Source organism: Balearica regulorum, chromosome 23, assembly GCF_011004875.1.
Source record: "Balearica regulorum gibbericeps isolate bBalReg1 chromosome 23, bBalReg1.pri, whole genome shotgun sequence".
NCBI lineage: Eukaryota > Metazoa > Chordata > Aves > Gruiformes > Gruidae > Balearica > Balearica regulorum.
This window is the reverse complement of record NC_046206.1, coordinates 5918950-5937336: the sequence shown is the minus strand read 5'-3', so window position 1 is coordinate 5937336 and position 18387 is coordinate 5918950. Positions and strand designations below refer to the sequence as shown.

The 18387-nt window shown below is 45.1% G+C and overlaps 1 protein-coding gene across 6 annotated transcripts in view; it reads right to left on the bottom strand.

Moving 5' to 3' along the window:
• Positions 1 to 16316, bottom strand: part of ZBTB44 (zinc finger and BTB domain containing 44) — a 41559-nt gene extending 25243 nt beyond the window's left edge. For 4 of the 6 annotated variants that reach the window (XM_075774315.1, XM_075774314.1, XM_075774317.1 and 1 more), the window contains exon 1: positions 15935 to 16067. The gene's annotated coding sequence lies outside the window, so the exon portion shown is untranslated. Of the gene's footprint in view, positions 1 to 9896; positions 10121 to 15934 lie in introns of all 6 variants that reach the window. The other 2 variants (XM_075774312.1, XM_075774313.1) reach the window with 2 other exon arrangements.
• Between the last annotated feature and the right edge of the window lie 2071 nt (positions 16317 to 18387).

Genomic DNA, 18387 nt, shown 5'->3' with positions numbered 1-18387 from the left:
TGGGAGTGTTTGGGGTGGGGAGATGAAGGTGCACACATAAACTACGTGCTAAGTGAGTTGGAGCTGGAAAAGCTGTTCACCTTCGAGCCACAAACCATCAGTGATTCTCTAAGCAGGGACCGGGGTTGGTATCAAAGAAACGGTGGTTTGGTTTTCCTTCCCAGCTGCTGGCAGCACGGCTCCTCCTCCCCACAAACCCCGTGCACACGCTCATGCTCTGGCCCACAATACATTCAAATATTTCAAAGTTCAAGAGAAACACAGTGAAATATAAAGACATTTTCAGAAGTTTTAAACATATTCTCAGCGAGTCACCTCCGCCTGTATTTATTTTTTTCTCCACCATTTACCACTGAAGGTAAATGCTACCATACGAAAGACTTTGTACAATTCATTTGAAAATTAGTTCCTTTTTTTTTTTTTTAAATCCTAGGAGCACTAATATAGATCTGACCTTTAAGCAGTTCAAAGTAATTTAGCTCATTCTTACTGTTTCAAGGCTACTGAAAAACAAGTTTTAGCAACAGTTACCAATACCATACACTGTTTTGGGACAATGATTAAACACATGTCAAGTTGCTCTACTTCAAAACAGTAAAGGTGAAAGTGTACACTAAGTTGTCTAAATGGAAAAGAAACTGTAACAGAATTGAAAAGCACTGCTTATGTGACCTGCCTACTTCCACCTACCCAACGTTAGCTCCTTATTCACCTCCTGCCTAATGTTACAGCTCAAATCATTGATTCTGAAACATGGTACCTGTAATTTTTTTTTTTTTCCTTTGGAAGAGTCAGTGAATCAAACTCAGAGCAGTTCACATTCAGTTTCTCATTCAGCTACATCATTTTACAACAAAAGCAAATAATTTTTTAGCACCACAGAACTACCACCTCACTTTTAACCTGTGTATCCTGACCCATGGCAACGTACAAAATACCATGAAAACACTAACTTTTCTGAACACTAAAACCAACAGACTTCAGATAAATAAATGCCACATTGGTTTTAGCGCCCCAAAACCTTAGGAAATTCCCACCCTCGTGCTCACCAATCCCTCGGGTACGCTCAACTGTGAGGCCATGGTGTAAATCAGATCACCAGTTATCTTTTTTTGAAATTTCTTTTTAACCCAGACCACTTCTTGAGCACTGGTTACAGCACCACCCCGTAAACAGCAGCAGCAGTAGTTCAGGCACAGACAAATCTTCTGTGGCGATAAATGCATGACCTGGACCACCTTACCTCTGTCAACTTCTCACTGTGCTACAGAGGTACCAGCACCCCCCCCCCCCGCTCCCTCTAACTAACTGGTTAGTATAATTAAGTTTAAAATTGAATTGGAACAACTGCTCTTAGTGCGTACTTAACTATAAGTTTGCTATTTCTATTTCAGACTTGAAACGCTTTAATCTAAACACGCATCTGTTTCCCCCAACACCAGCTGGCCTAATAAAAGGTACTATATCCCACTACAAATCTTGCCTTGCTTCACTTGACAAAACTGCTGGCTGGAGCTGCCAAGCTGTTCTCATTTCAAACAAATCAACAGCACTTTCTAAACTTTGTTTAAAACCGTATTTTAAGTCAGGTCAGTAAACCTAGTTTGAACTCGGCCCGCCACTGCCAAGCCTGATAGGTATTTATGAAAAAGAGAAGGCAAACACAAGGTTTCTGTGCTCAAAATTACGTCAATGTGCAGTATTCACTTTGGTGTAGTGGAATCTGTGGAATGCAAACCTGTAACCTTTAGCTGCAGTGGGTGACTGGACCAGGGAAATGAACCATCCCGATAAGTATGCAGTGTTTCTGAACTTCAATTTCCTCTAGGACAGCATACTTCAAACTGGAAGTGCACAAAGGAGCTAGTGTTAAGTTAGCTACTTCATAAACACTGTTATGTTAAAACCTGAAATAGATGCTGAGGGGCAGTCTATAAACAGAGGCTGAGGTGATACTATAGCCCACAAAAAACAGGAGAGCATTCAGTAGGGGGGCTGACCTGCTTCTTGGTCTCTCGGTTCAGGAACTTTTATTCTCCAAACCACTCCCACCCCAAGACACCAAAATTGCTCCTGTGTCCCTTTCCTCCCAGCTCCACAAAAGAGGACAATTTTCAGTTGGTTTTTTTTTGGTTTGGGGTTTTTTTTTTTGGGGTGGGGAAGTGTGTTGGGGTTTTTTTTTGTTTCATGGTGGGGGGTTTGTTGTTGGGTTTTTTGGGGTTTTTTTAAGGAGTTTGTAGAGGGCTTTTGTTCTTGAACAGGGCTCTTGAGCTGCAGGTTGGACAGTCCTGGGACAAGACCTCTGTCTGCCCAGGAAAGAATGGCTAACAGCAAGATAAGTAACTCTAGAGAACTCTGCTTGGGAGCTTTAATGGCAGAGCAATTTCATGTAGCAAGCTGAAGACTTGAAATGCCACAATCCATCTACTTATTGTTAGCAGTAATATTCCCTTTCACAGCTGAAGGCATATAAAAGAGTGTGTTGCGCTTTTCCTACATGCTCCAGAAGTACTGCATTTGATAAGACAAGGCCATTTATTTTGTAAAAACTGGGTTTTTGGCACACCACTCTTGATAAGTTCACGTGCCAGAGGTTTTGAGACCATTGACTCCCTCTACCATTAGTGTCGCTCACAAAAAGCATTTGTTAGCTTCTTTGTACTCACACACAAGCTTGTACCTACGTTCACCACATAATTATTATTTTTTTTTTTTGCAAGAGCACTTCCCAAGGATGCTACAGTGGCAAACTGCTTCACAAGCAGCTACCTCTTCCTCTGAAAAATTCATGGCAAAGACTTTTAAAAGATATTCCTAAATTTCAGTTACAGACCACCAAAAGCTGCTGCAGAAGGGTGGCAGGCAGTATTTCAGAACTAGAGCTAAGCTTCATAAAGGCAGACTAAAACACTATCAGGAAGCAGCTATGGTTTCAAATGTCTAAGTGCACACAAATAATGCTAACCAGTACAGGTCTGTGTAAATTGGCTACACGATTTTCAGATGAAGGATGAACTCTATGCACCCAGGCCTCTAACTGTTTAACACCTGTGGGAACTGCACTGTGGCAAAAAGTTCCCCCCAACCTGAAATGAATTTGTAAGGTTCTAGCTAAGTTCCTTGCAAGAGCCGTAAGAGCTGAGGTTTACAAAGTCGAAGAACCAAGGCTGCAACTCTTCACAAAAAAATTCTGACAAGATTTGCACATCTGGAAATCCTGAGCTGTGCCAAGATCCACGATATTTTTATTTGCTTGGTACCAACCAAGGCAAACCTCTGCAGTGCAGGAAACACAGGCAGGTGCAAGAACACATATTATTCCTTTACTGTAAGTTCTCCAACAGACCAGGAATAGTAGTTATCTGCAAAGGACAAGGAGAAAAAGTGTTCAACAGCTCCTCTTCAAAATCAATTACTCTGTTAAAAGGCAGGTCCAGAGCGTCCATGAAACACCTGTTTCATATTCCTAACAGATCTCTCAGTTTCCCCAAAACTAAACCCTATAATGATAGAAAGCAAAAGCTTTAACTGTCACTTGCCCTGAGAAGACAGAAGATGTGTGAGGGCATGGCAATGTCCTAGATGGCAGTTAGAGCACTGACTCGCATTATCATTGCTACTGAAAACACTAATCTTTAATGTGGATAGGTAAAGAACGACTCAAATCTCAAGTGATGGAAAAGTGCGTTTGCATGACGCAAATCTGGTAGGTACATTTTAATTCTCAGAACTGGTGAAAGCATTGAGACAAGTAGTAGGGTGCCAAAACCAGCAATTTATTCTACAAAATGGTTTTTTGTAAATTGATCTGGTAGGTCAGCTGCAACAGAAGAGTTCTGAAAGGATAAAATTAGAAAACATTTACATATACATTTTAAGGGAAAGTTCAGGGTGCAGTTTTTGTAGTAACAACAGACTTCTTTCCCCTCACAGCAGAGTACAGACTATCTTGCATGACTGGAACTTCAGCTGAGTGTTGAATTTAGAGGGAGCTGATACCCCTCCTCTTCAAAATGCCATGGCTCCCAGCCACTTATCACCCCTGCAATTTATCATTCAAAACCCAGATACTGTTTTTGGCAACTATGCCTTAGTCGCTGCTGTTTTTTTAAAAAGTTAATCTAATTAACTTCTTGAACATACAAGAGAGAATAAAAAAACATCACCTATTCTGGCTTTCAGTTTTAACTGTTATTAGCATCAAGGTGTAAGCTTTGGTCAGAAACCAATGCTGCTGCTGAATGCACTGAACTTGAGCTCTCCACATGCTGGAACATGTGGTTTACTCAGTGGTACGGAACCTGATATGTACCAGGTATGAGGCTGAGAGAGCTCCCATTTCTGTGCAAAATCCTAAAAATAGTTACACAAATTCTCATCCTTTTGCTCAGCTTTTGTCATGATGAGCCCACGGCCTGCTAATCAAATGTGTTTTGTCATCCTCATTCATCACCCTGAAGTGGGTGAAGTTTTGACCGAACAGAGTGTGCTCCTGGCCAGTGCTCTTTCGAAACTCCAGTAGCCCATCCTTCAACTGCCACTGCCCTCCTGGCACGCAGGGTGAGAAACACGTCCACTTGGCACGGCCGTCTTGACTCAGAGCTCATCTTAACAGAACTGAAGGGGCCGGTGAAAGAAGCCAGAGTATCTTGTTAGAGACCCTGGTAACTGCGTATTGCCAAATCTCTGCTGCGAGGCAGGACGGGGAAAGGCGCTGTTCTTAGAATCCACTTCTGCGCATTCCTGTTACCTGACATCAACTTCGTTCACCAGAAGACAGGCAGTACTTTAGCATCCTCTTCTATTTCCTCCTCGGTTTTGCAGATTTTTTTTTTTTTTTTTAACCCCATAAATATTACAAACAGCACAATACCTGCTGTTAAAGCAATGAAGACCAAGAATAAATCAGAAATATTTGCTTAGCCCCAAATGTCTCAGTTGCACTGGCTCTAAACCATAAAGCTCCAAGTAAAAAGTGTACAGATTCCAGAGTGAGAAGACCAAAGTCTTCCTCACGCTACAAGATTGCCTCAGCATATAAAAGCAGGATGTTTGCTGGATACATGAAAAAAAGCAACACTTGTTGTAATGAAAAAGAGGGGAACATATCTACTGCTTTTATTTAAAAATATTAAAACCAACATAAAACATATCACAGAGCTGTTGTTCTTGCACCATGAGGTCATAACAAAAAAAAAGCTGTCAAACACTAGTTAAACCATCACTGTTTTTCAGGACTTGCTGTTTCTACACATAATGTGAAGCAGAACGTGTCTTAGGGATTTTTGTTTTGTTATCCTCATTAGTCATTTGCATGGAAATGAAGAAGTCTGATGTAAAATTTCAGCAGTCATGTTCTGACAGCATGGCAGGAGATATTAGATAAAGAGAGCCAGGGTGCAGGCTGACAGGAAGAAGTATTACAGCCTAAAGAGAAGCCTACATGAGAGCTCAGCACACAGCAAAGGATGGAATTGGATGCACCCAAACCAAGCTGGATCCATCGACAACGGTGCCTTCACACACCTTCGAAAACTTCCCAGTGATGGAACAGAACAAGACACGGAACTTACCAGTTTGGCCCGATACATCTTCCAGCGTGTCCTTTACAGACTGTATCTGTTTGAAAGCCCCAAGCATGTCCTGGAACTCAGAAAGAAGCTCTTCCAACCCCTGCATCTGGCAGAATTAAGAAGTCATCTGCCTGACCATAATAGATTACAGATGCCAAGGCCACATTCATTAAGTTTCCCAGCAGCCACATACTTGCAGCAGACTCTCATGCAGCTCTGGCTTGTCATTTCCTCGTGAAAGTGACAATTCTAGATTTATTCTTGTCCCTTATCGACCCGTATATACGGCCTACAGGAAGCACCCTGCAAGAGTTTCTTCTGACCAATCTCAAACTGACAAGAGATTTTAATCCTACTGTAAACCTTTCTTTTTCATTTGTATTGCAGGAACCACATACCACTTATATGTCTCAGGCAGATGAGAGTTTTGGTCTCTGCAGCTGAAAAACTCACGGCTGTCACAAGCAGATAACCAATTCATAGATAAATTGGGAAATCATTAACTGTGGAAGTGTCACAAAGCTGAAACTCAAGTCATACCTGGTGAAATTTAACCTGATAAACTGTCCCATTGGCTTCTGGGCAACAAAAATTAGTCTGCAGAGCATTGTAAATGGCCATGGCCAACAGCAGACCCTTCTGACGGATGGGAGAAGCTGAGAGCTGACAACAGCTTGTAACCAAAAAAGCTTGGGAACCACTGACAGACGATCGAGAGCTCTGTGTGTAGGCACTGAGTGTGCTGGATTAATACAGCAAGAAGATTAAAGCATAGCTACAACTCCTAGTCTAGATAAAACTTGAAGATTAAAGATCACGTTGTAGGTATGTAAAACATGTTACCACTCCTTTCCTCAGAAGTCAATCTAGAAATGTTTCCATTAGACACTGCTGTGATTACAAACATGCAAACTGATATTTTAATTTGCAAGGAAAAGGGGCTAGTATACTGGGAGAAGAGGCAGGGCTGTTCAAAGATTGTCTCATTTTGTGGTACACACCTGCCAGAAAGCTTGGTTCCTTCACACTACACTAAACATTAACACTGTGTTAATTTTCTCTTTCAAATATTTAGTGCAGAAGCTCCATTATTTAAAAATATAGAGATGTTTTCATCTCTCAAAAGATACACGATTATAGGTGTTTGTATACAACTGCAGAAATCTGGCTAAATGAAAATAATCTGAAGAAAAGAAGAAGGAAGAATAAGAAAACAAACAGAAAATGGGACACCACCTGTGTTTACTGAAGCTAAAGTATGTCAAACTGCCTTGATACTGTATTTTTCAGAAAAAAGGAAATGCCACATATGATGAGAACTTCATTAAAATGTTTGAATAACATGACATATAGAGTTATTAGTGAAAACAAGGAGATGAATAGACAAACTGCAGCCAAGGAGCCAGCTGAAAAGAAGTAATCCATGTACTTGAAATAACAGGCTAAAGAATTTACCTGTGAAGTGCCATAAGGACTCGTTTTAGCAATGATCTCTGAGTGTTTCTGTAGAGACACCGGCTCAAAAAACGCTGATGAAAAGGTTAAGATGTATCATTAGCACAACACACAAAAACAAATGACTGAGAACTGGAGTTCTAGGAACAGAATAAAACTCACGGGAAATCCAACAGAGTGAAACTAAAACCTCAACATTATATACTAGGGAGCTAGTAATGGACTTCAGCTATAATCTGGAAGACAATTAGTTAAAAGTGACTTTGGAAAAGATCTCCATACTATTAAATTAAATTGAACAGCTAACTGAAAGGCCCACAGAACAACCAGACTATTTTAATACCTCATTTTTCTGTCAGGTATCTGCCAATAGCTATTTTAACCTCCTGAAAGGTTCTCAAGAGTGTTTTTCTTCTCTGCGTGGCTCCCCCTTACCGTATCTGTAAAGTAAACCCTACTTAGAACTTTTCAGGGCATCTGACTTAACCAGACGACGTTTCGGCTAGAAACATGTACTAGCTAGAACTGATAGGGCATACTTTAAGTGCACTGATCAGCAAGGCAGCTCTTAATCTCAGGATCTAATTAAAAGAAGAGATTACAGTAATCAGGGCAGTACAGTAGTGCATGTTGTATGTAAACTGTTGATCCAATGCCCCTGTTTTTACGCAACAGCTAGGAGACAAACCCTTCACAGATACATACAGAAGATAGACGTAATTTTCTTAAAAGACTCCGTACCTCTCTATATAAACTGAAATCTGCTGGCTCCAACAAATTCCATGTTTGATGAACCAGCTGAACTCTTAAAGAAGATTTATCTGGGGAGAATATAAAACAGTAACTTTGCACCATTCTGGTGCAGAACGTGCAAAGAGCTTCAGGAATGCAATCAGGTACAATACTCTGGCTTCTCTTTATTCCTAATGACGTGCAAGAAACCCCACACATCTTCACAGCCTTCCTCCCCCCTCAAAGTCTTGTTTTCCCTAGCCATGACAGAATTTTTCAACTCTGGTGTGATCATTTGAAGTCAGCTCCTTCAGAGAACAGAATGTTGCCATTCACTACTTCAAAGGACCCAGATTTAACTTGTTGCCTTTTTGAAGCTGCAGTGCAAAGTATAAAGTTTATGTGCCTAATATAGCTTTCTCGGGGTTGAATAAGCAAACTAGATAAATGCCACTTTGCCTAGCCCCCAGCACTTTGAACTTTTCGTCGTAGGAATCTCACATTAGTGTTCCATGTAACACATAAAAGCAAATTTTCTGACAGTACTTAAACCTGAGGCTCATTTAACAATACGAGCAGTAACTGCTAAAAGGTCTTGTTATGTACTGAATTACGTTTATTCTCATAATAAAAATTAATGTGCGAACTTCACTACATGGAATGTATTGAGGTATTTCACAACAGATTCACTGCCCTGCAATTTCTGGTTTTCACCAGTTCTCTAAAAAAGCACATGATCAAACTATCAGATCGCTAATCTAACAGTGGTTTGCCCTGAAAGCGCACACTAGAGATGCTTGTGCCATCATCATACAAGCAAATCTCCATTTTGGGTTTGGGTTGGTTTTTTTGTTTTGTTTGTTTACTAGAATAAAAGCAACAAGTGAACTCATAGTTCTCTCCATATCCTCACATAGGCAAGTCCCACAGAACATAATCAGATTATACTGGATGGACTGATGTGTTATGTCCCTGAAGGCACATATTCAAATTTAACCACTCTTTCCACGATGGTGCTCATGCATAATTTTTATGTGATCTAAATACCTTCTTTACACTTCCGCTCTCTGCAAATTCAGGTTAAATTTCTCCCAAATTTCTCAGCATACACAAGCCGTTATGTGACCATTTCCCACTCTGCATAATAAAAAGCAAGGCCTGGTTTTATACTCTTCAGTCTTTAACAGCAAATGAACGACACATACACACACACACAAAAAAAAAACCCTAACAAGTTGAACATTTGATTCTTCTAAGTACTGTAAATTGCCAAAAAAAACCCCCAACCATAGAGTACTTTTATTTGTCACGTGGCAGCAACCTTTTAGTTTAAACTAATTCCAGAAAGCTATTTTTTTCTTGTTTTACCATGGCTACCCATAACATTTCAGTCTTCACTTTCAGAAGCTCTGCAAGCATATCAACATAAACTTACGAAAAATATACATCAAACAGACTACTCAAGCCAACCTCCCAAATTAGTAACAAAAGCAAAAAATCTCCAAGCCCTCTTTGGCCGCACCATGTGAAAGAAATATCAAGAAAAATGGCATGGGTTTTTGTATCTGCATACCAAAATAATTCTAGAACAGTCATAGATTTTCTTGGTAGCACTACTGCATTAGATTCATGAAAGAGTCAAAAGGAAAAACAAAATAAAACAAAAAAATTATCTGCGCTTCCTCACACACATGTATGCCATTTACAGAATAGTGCCAAGTCCTACTACAGAGAAAGAAGAGAGTAAATGGCACGTGCCTCGTCTTCAGACAGAAAAGGGTCAATTCCAGAGATCATTTCAACTGATGGCACAGTGAAAACCGCGCTTGGAAAAGAAATTATTTCTTCACTTCCTCCAAGACAAAACCAGGGCCTAACTGGGTGCATTACGCCCCAGGAGCTGCCCACAACCACCAAACTTTGGTAGCTGAAGAATCCCTCCTCTCCGCTATCACCCCCAGGCTGTGCCTCCTACCTTATTGTGCGCGAGGCTTTAATTTTTGTCACTTGGAAGTGACAAACCTGTCTCCTCATTTTACAGAAACAAATGACTGTAACTGCATATCACAATCATCAGGTTTGTGACAGCCAAATTTGGCTAAGTGCTAGTTTTTACTAGTTCAGCACAAAGCTTACCTGTCAACCGATTTGCTGTTTGATGTATTCAGGTTTATTACAAAAAAATGACAGCTTTCCTTCTCTCACTTTTGTTCCAGATTAGCAAGGAAGCGTTACACCTTAATGAAATCCACGTTAAACTACAATAAATGATTTTTTCTGAAGTCCAATGCAAATCTTAGATCTCCCCGAACACCCGAAGTACTGGAAGCCTGCGCTGACAAGCAGCACCACGGAAAAACCTGCGTAAAGAGCAAAGGGGAGAGATCAAGGCAAAGTCACACATCGTGTACAATGTGAAGAGGCGAAAAGGCATCGCTAATCCAGACAGCATGGACCACGGCCAGCTAGTCAAGGTGTCACAGACATATAAACAAGCAGCCACCTTTCGAACGGAAGCGGCTAGAAAGAATCCTGAACAAGTTTAAGCAAGGCAGGAATGTGGTTGTGTCATCACCCTTTTAGCACTATGTGTACCCTTTATTTTCCTAATGACTCATTTATGCAGATAAACTTAAATGCCTAAAAGGAGTTCTTCTTAGCCCCGAAAACTAAAAATCCTTATATTTATCCACAAATCACATTATCAGGTGAGCAGCAACTATACAGGCTTTCTAACTTTCTTTCCTTGTATGGCTAAACCTGGACTGGCAGAACCATATCCATGGTTCAGGCTGGGGATAAGGAGAGTTTTGTGGGGGTGTTTTTTAAGCCTTTAGCATCTTTACTAACATTTCAGAGAAACTCCTCAGAATAGGTCTTTCTTAACAGGGGCATCTATCCACTTAAACAAAAACAAGACGCTGAAAGAAAACTGCAGGAATGGTCAGACCTGCAGAGCTCCAACGCTAGGTAAATAATCTGCCCCTAACATGGGACCAACTTGCCACTTAACACACTAGTTATTCCCAAACCCACCGGTGATTTCTAGGGCTCTTGGGTTTCCATAGGACGTGGCATCTTCAGGCTCTCAAAACTTAGGAAAAGACTTAGCCATGGCAAGCACCCACCATAACCGCAGTTTTTTCCAAAAAGCACGCTTGGTAATATTCAAATCAAAAATGCAACTACCATCTGTAGCTAGATTTATAAACTAAGATCTTCTTCAGTATCTGTAACTGTATTTCCACTAAAATAGCTCTTACTACAATTACTATGCTCATTTGTACTTTTGAATATAAAACATTACACACAGTAAATGTTTACAATGCTATCACAGATGAGCTACAAAGTGTCCCTTTACTAGAAAACATCTCATAATGCTCTGAAAAAACTGCCTTTATTCAGCCTTCTTGGGTAAAGCAAGCAAACAAATGTTGTGGTCAAATCACCTCAAAACAATGTAGCAGAGCTCAAAGGAAAAAAAAAGTGATGTAGAACAGTCTCCGCAGACAGATATGTACTAAATAGACTGGGACAATACCGCTTGGAAAAGAAAAAAAAGGCCCAAAGACAGAAAGCGAAGAACAGAGATCTATAAAACTCAAAATCAGATGGTGACTGGAAAAAGATTATTTTTTTTCATACTAAAAAAAACAACTAGGAGGCACTCAATGAGATTACCATTCATCAGGTTTAAAACAAAAAAAAACCAACCCAAACACCAAAACCCAGGAATTATTTTTGCACAACTTGTGGGATTCATTGCACAGTATACGGTAGAAGCTACAGGTCTAAACTGTTCAAAAGGTCTAGGTAAATCCACAAACAGGTCCAACAGGCACTATTAAATATGACTGTCAGCACACAGCCTCTAGCTCGGGCCATTTCCAAATCCTTCAGTGCTGGTAGATGTGCCGAGGGACGATTACTGCGCTATATGTGTTCTTACACCTTCCCCCTAATGATTTACTTCTGGCCACTGTCACAGACCACATGCTGAGCCCAACACACATTCTGCAGTCCTTATTATCCCATCATTCACTTCCTCCGATAAACCTGTTTGTGTGAAATAATTATTTCCCCAGCTCTAAATTGGAATATATTAAAAACACGCTATCTACAAAAAACGCACAGTTTAAGTCAATTCCTTAACATGATCAGACGGAATGCAAGAATTAAATGAAATGCCGAGCATTTACAGTTCCTCTCTTCCCATCCGTAGGCACGAATGCCATTTCATCGGGTTTGCAGTTCATTCCCTACCACCACCATTTCATTTAGGCACCTTGTACAAAGCAGCACGAGACATTTGTTTTCATCCAGTGAAACCATTAGAAGAATCAATTTGATCTCCAAGGCAAGTTAAGAGTAATGGACTCCTATGTTTACTTAGCAATAAGTACACAACTATTTAATTAGATCTATATGCTGTAAACCGCGTCTTTCGAGGCAACAGCAGCAGCCACAAAGAGCGAAGCGTTTCAACTTCTTTCATAAACCGATGTTTTCAATATATTTTTTTTCTGCTTACAACTGCTGAAATGATAACCACCTACTTCCATACCGAAATCCTATTGCAGGTAGAGGCACATCTCGCACCTGGTTTTGTTCCTCCAATCTTACACAACGCTTTTTCAAAGAAACAAGCCATCAACTTGCCGCCCCTTTTCAGCCACACGCAATTCCAAGACTGATGTCATATTCCAAGCGACAGACCGTGAACGCGCTCTGCAACCGTAGCATTTAATTTAGAAGTCAGCACTTGACATGTTGAAGTATTTGGAACTCCTGAAGTCTGGCTGTCTGCACAGTTGCATAATTTGAGCAGGGACAACCTACTTACAACCGGGCGATATAGAAGAATGTCAACAGACAATCCCTTCTACGTCAAGGGACATCTCCTTCCTCCTCACGTGCCAGCAACAGCATCACTGCTTTGTCACAGTTTGACTTTCTTCTTGTTTAAGCTAGTGGATTACAACGCCTAAAAGGAATGAAGTTACACGCATCGCCAGATCTTCTCATAGAAATATACTCAAACATTACGTTCTCAAAGCCCATTGAAAAAAGAAGTTTACCAGATGTAACAGACAACACCAACGAAATGCCAGATGCGAAGCAACCAATTAAGCGCAAAGTACCCAACAAGTCACACAAACACCAGTCACCTCATAGCATGGGCATCACACATCCATTCACAGGAAGGACATAAAAATAAAAAGCCTCCTTCAAGCAAGTCACGGGATACAACCAAAAATAACGTTCGGACGCTTGTTCAACTTCACACAGGGGGAAGCTGTATTTACTTTTGATCCTCTTAGCAAACAGCTGACCAGACCCTCCTAACAACACACATTTGCTACAGCCAACACAGAACGAAACCACCCCTTCTAAAAGTTGCCAGAGTTTATGATTAACCTCCTGTTGCAACAAACATGGCAAGGATTCAGTTTCACTTGCTGACTACTACTCTTACGTATGACAGAAGAAACACATAAGGACACCCCACACCCCCCCCCCAAACCTCACAGTCACAGAAAGAGGAATTCTCTCACCCTGTAAACAAAACCAGTGCAAAACCTTCCGTTCGGGAAAGCGAGCACGATCCTCCCTCCTGACAAGTCAGCGGCCGTGCAACATCCACCTGGGGAGACTAAAGCAGGGCTGGAAATTCCCTTCCCCTGGAAAAGGGCTGCTTGGAGTGTTCACACCAATTAAAGTTTTGGATTAAAAACAGCTGTTTAAATAGAAGTAGTCCCTAGGGAGAGACACTTACAGCATTGTAACTGGTTTCTGGTATAAACAGTTTTACATCAATGGAGGCATTTATGCTGGTAGGGCTGTGTCTAAGCTAGCAGGTTAACACTTGTTCAACTCTATCTCCTTAAATAGATGCACTTAAACCCAGGCAAGGTCTCCAGGTGCATCACACCTCGGATCTGCGTTACGTGTAGATGTTAAGCTGCACTAAGAGACCTCGATGGCAGGAGAAAAGCAGATCGCGCTCAAAATACCCTAAAAGACTCCTGGACGCTAGTCTGTGAGCTGCCTGCACTAAAGCCGTGCCGACTCAGTGTCACCTTGCAGGGACCGCAGAGCGGTGCTGCAGGGGTGCCCCGCACACGATAAACGACACGTCACCTCACCCACAAAAACATGCAGCTAGAAGCCGGGGATCAACTCAGCAGGTGAACTGGGTGACCTCTACCGAAGTAAAAGCTAAGCGTACTGGGCATCCCAAGGACAAACAAAATAAAAATTATAAAAGGGGAAAAGGAAAAGCCTCGTGTCAGGCAGAAGCGCGGAGAGAAAGCAGGGGCCAACACGTAACTGGGAAACCTGAGAATTCTCCACGTGGGTATGGCAAACCAAAGACCTCACATGAGGAGTATTATGAAAGCAGGAGACTTCTAGAATAGATCCTCATCCAAATTATCCAGTTACGGATCTATGACAAATAGATCCAAATACAAATTATCCAACTTGGGATCTGTAGCTACCTAGGAAGTACGCAGATGACTTCTTTTTACTCTGGGGGACTGCTCAGAGAAGAAAAACCAAAAGTCGAAGCAAAAAACAAGACAGGCTTAACCTGGCACTGCAGTATCAGCAGGGCACATGAAGAAAAAGGGTTGAAAGTCTCAGTCATGAAAGATGTAACACGCAGCTATGAAGCACAGCCAAGAAGAGATAAGAAATGGGTAAGAACAGGTGACCTCTCTGGCACGTGTAGCAAGGATGTACTATGGTCTAGGGGCAGGCACCGAAACAGCTGCCGCTGGGCGTCTGTGGGAACATGCAAGACATGAAAGGACAAACGGTGGAAACCTTCCCCCCTGGAAGTGTGTAGGAGAAATGCCTGCCTGCCTCCCCAACGCTACCACTGAAATGCTGCCTGCGCCTTTCCTCGTGCGTGCAAACACGCACAACGTGGCACGCACCGACTTCTGGTAGGCCGTCAGTGGGATAACCCCGGTGTGCGCATATAAACAGGTAGGAGACAGACCCTCCCTCTTCAGTGGGCAGAACAAACTCCACAGCACAAACAGGAGATGGGCCAGAGGAGTCGTCCCTTAGGTTTTGGTGGAAGATATCCGCACCTCTATTTGGGTGGAAAAAACCTTGCAAGCTTTTCGTAGACGGGAAGAAGCCTCCTGGGGTGTACGGAGGCTGTGGTGGTCAAGCATGGAGGCACTCCCCAGCATCCCTGTGCATGGGAAGAAGTACAGCAGATTTTGGAAGGCAGTAGTACCCTTGTCCTCTGTGTAGAAAAGGCTCTTGGCAAGCAAGAAGTAAACTATACCTGCCCCCCTCTCCAGCATCTGCCACTGTTTAGGTTTGCATGTAGGGAAATAACCCCCAACGCATCAGACGGGAGCAGAGAAACGGCAGATAAGCACTACGATATCCTCACCACGCGTGGACACGGGTCAAGCAGAGGCAGCACAGCAGACCCTGGCAGATGGGCACTAAAGGATGTGCAGAAAGGGGTGCTGTAGGGAAAACAACAACAACAACAACAAAGGGACAGCAAGCTTTGCCTAAGAGCTAGCGGGAATCCCTCTTTTCCTCTCATAAGCCTGCGCGGAAAAGGGAGGCGGCAGGTATCCCGCTGAGATGCGGGTGACAACACGACTCCCCCCCCGCCCCGCGAAACTACACGTTTGCGTGTGCCCAGGCAGCCGAGTGCACCCCACGGGCTTCAACAGGCAACGCGGCTCCCTCGGGATGCCCGTAAACACCTCGCACAACGAACGGGTTAAACGGGAACCCGCCGGGGAGGCGCGGGGGTGACACGGCCCCTCGTGGGAGGGGGACACACGTGCGCGCGCGGCAGAGGAAGTGCACCGCGCAATACCATCCCCCCGGGGGGGGGGGGGGCCGAGCCGCAGCTGGGCAGCCCCGGGGACGGCGGGCACGACACACACACACACACACACACACACACACAGACACCCCACGGGAAACACGCGTGCACGCAGCAGGGGGGGGGGGGAAGGGGGGGGGAAGAGGGGGGCCGGACCCGCGGGGTGCAGCAGTCAAAGCCCTCCTCCGGGTGGGCACAGAGGCGCCGTCCCCCCTCCCCTGAGGGGAACCAACGGTCCGCCCTGCCCGCCCGCCCGCCTCCAAACACCCCTCCCGCCGCCTCAGGCCCGGCCGCGCTCCCCGGTTACCTGCGGTCGGTGGGGCCGGCTGGGCCCGGCGTGAGAGGGGAGGCCGAGCCCCCTATCTGGGGCCGCGCCGGGGCCCTGCCTGGGCCATGACGGCGGGCCGGGAGGCGGCGGCGGAGGAAGAGGAGGAGGAAGAGGAGGCCGCCGCCGCCTCCCCCTCAGGCGGAGGGAGGGGGGAGCCGCGCGCGAGCCCCCCCGCGAGAGGTGTGCGGGGGGGGGGGGGGGGGGAAACGGGGACGCGCACGCGGCGGCGCGCGCTGGCCGACTCGAGGGGCGGGGCGGGGGGAGGGGGGCGGGGAGGGGGGGTCCCCGGCGGTCCGAGCTCCCGCGCGCCGCGCCGCCCGGCCGGGCACTTTGTTTGTGTCCCAGAGTGCACCGCGGCGGCGGCGGCGGCGGGGCGGTGTGGGGGGGGCGGGGCCGCGGCGGCGGGGAGGACGCATGCGCATTGCGCCGCGGCGGGACCGGCCGGGACGGGGGATCCAGCGGCGGGCAGCGCCGGGACGGTCCGTCCCCCCCGTCCCCCCCCCCCCCCATCCCGGGGCGTGTGTGTGTGTGTGTGTCCCCGGGGACCGGGACATTCCGATGCGTGCATCCCCCCGGGGACCGGGACCGTGCACAGTCTGCATGGCAACCCCCCCCGGGGGGTCAGAACCGTGCAAACCTCCCTCCGGTTTGCATCCCGTCCCCATCGAATTCAGCATTAACGAGGCTCGAATTAACCCACCCCTAGAATTTAGTCCAAATCTGCGCTAAGTCGGGGTAAGCGCAGCTTAATTTAACGTGATTTAACGGAGGTTCGGTGGTGGTGGGTTGGGGTTTGGGTTTGGGTTTTGGGGGTTTTTTTGGGGTTATTTTTTCCCCTGCGACGAGCGCTCGGTAAATTGTAACGGGAAACAGATTTGAAAGGCCGCCGTCCAAAAATGGTTTTGGACCAGTAAAAAAATTTTAGCGGTAAAAAAATTTTAAAAGTGGGCCCTGGAAAACACCACACCGCTCTGTCAGCAAAAAAAAAGAAAAAAAAAACCAAAAAAACCCCACAAACCCCAAAACCCCACCAACGAACCCACCCCGAGGCCAAACTCCCCGCGCTGTAGTAAAAACCCTGGGACCGTTTTTAGACGATTCCTTGGAAAACCGAGAAGCAGAGCGTCAGCGATCTCCGGGGTCGGACTCTCCGCTGCTTAATTTTCCTTTCGTTTCCTCTTTACCTTGGCTTTGTATTCGCGGGGAGCCGTATCGCGACGCGCGACAGCCTTCCCTTGCGATTTGCTCCTGTGCAAAGCGGGAGCAAAATAACACCGATTTCAGCAGGTTGCACGGCTTGCTCCCGCTTTTATAAGACATAATTTGCTAGGCAAGGGAAAAAAAAAAAAAATCAGCTCCTGGCTATCCGGGGTAACTCCTGAATCACAGAGACTTAATAAAAAAAAAAAAAAAAAAACCCAAAAAAAACCCTCAGGCTGCCATCCCTTCAAACCGCTGCTCTGAAAAATGTGGAGCGATACTTTTGTAGATCGAGTGATTTTAGTTAACCGACGGCCAGACCCTGCTCGAGACTTGCTCTGAGCAAGTCACGGGCTCTGCACGGGAGAGAAATAGGGTCCAAACTACCCAAATTCACAGGCTTCCCCTGGAGCAGAGGTGAGCACGGGATGCTTGGCCGGTGCAAATCAGCGTAGGGAGGTTGGATTTGCCTCCAAATCGGCGGCGGTTGCAAGGCACGGAGCTGGCTCGTGCACGGGCGCTGGTTTCCCCCCAGAAAAACCGCCGTGTCTTTGGCTAAAAGAAAAAAAATAATAATAAATTCAAAAAGCCCTTTATTTAATTTCTTCCTCTTTTTCCTTTTTCCTTACAACCTCCCGCCATGGCACACCCAGCTCCCGGCTGCCATCTCCGCGTGGCTCGTTACAGGTTTCCAATTAACGGCGGGGCGTTCGGGTGGGGGAAGCCGGTAGGTTTGGGACGCGGAGCGCTCCGCACATCACGCAGAGGAGCACGTGAGCGTCCCCAGCCTGGCTCAGATATGAATTTCTTCCCTCTCCAGCAGAAGAGGCTGTTTTATTAATAACAATTTATTAGCCCTCGATAACTTGAAGAGGTTCTCCAGCGATTCCCAGAGCCGTGTCGTTTGCTGGAGTAAATCTGGGAGGGAAACGTACTGATTTACGCCTGCTTGGGTCTCCTAAGCTACCAGGTCATCCTTTATTGCTGTTTGCTTTTGCTCCGGAGTTGGAGTTTCTCAGCGAGAGGCGTCGCCATGAATTGCTGAAATACCGACTCCCGGTAAGGGGGATTTGCTCTTACACGCAGTTTACAACATCGCGGTCTCGATTCATGGATGTAGATGGAGCAACGCTGACGTAAATCCTGAGTAATTGGGTGTGCATCTATTGAGAGTGAGCCTGCGCTCATTTGTAGGGACCTAGGGAGTTCCTTGGTCGAACCGGCCGGAATTT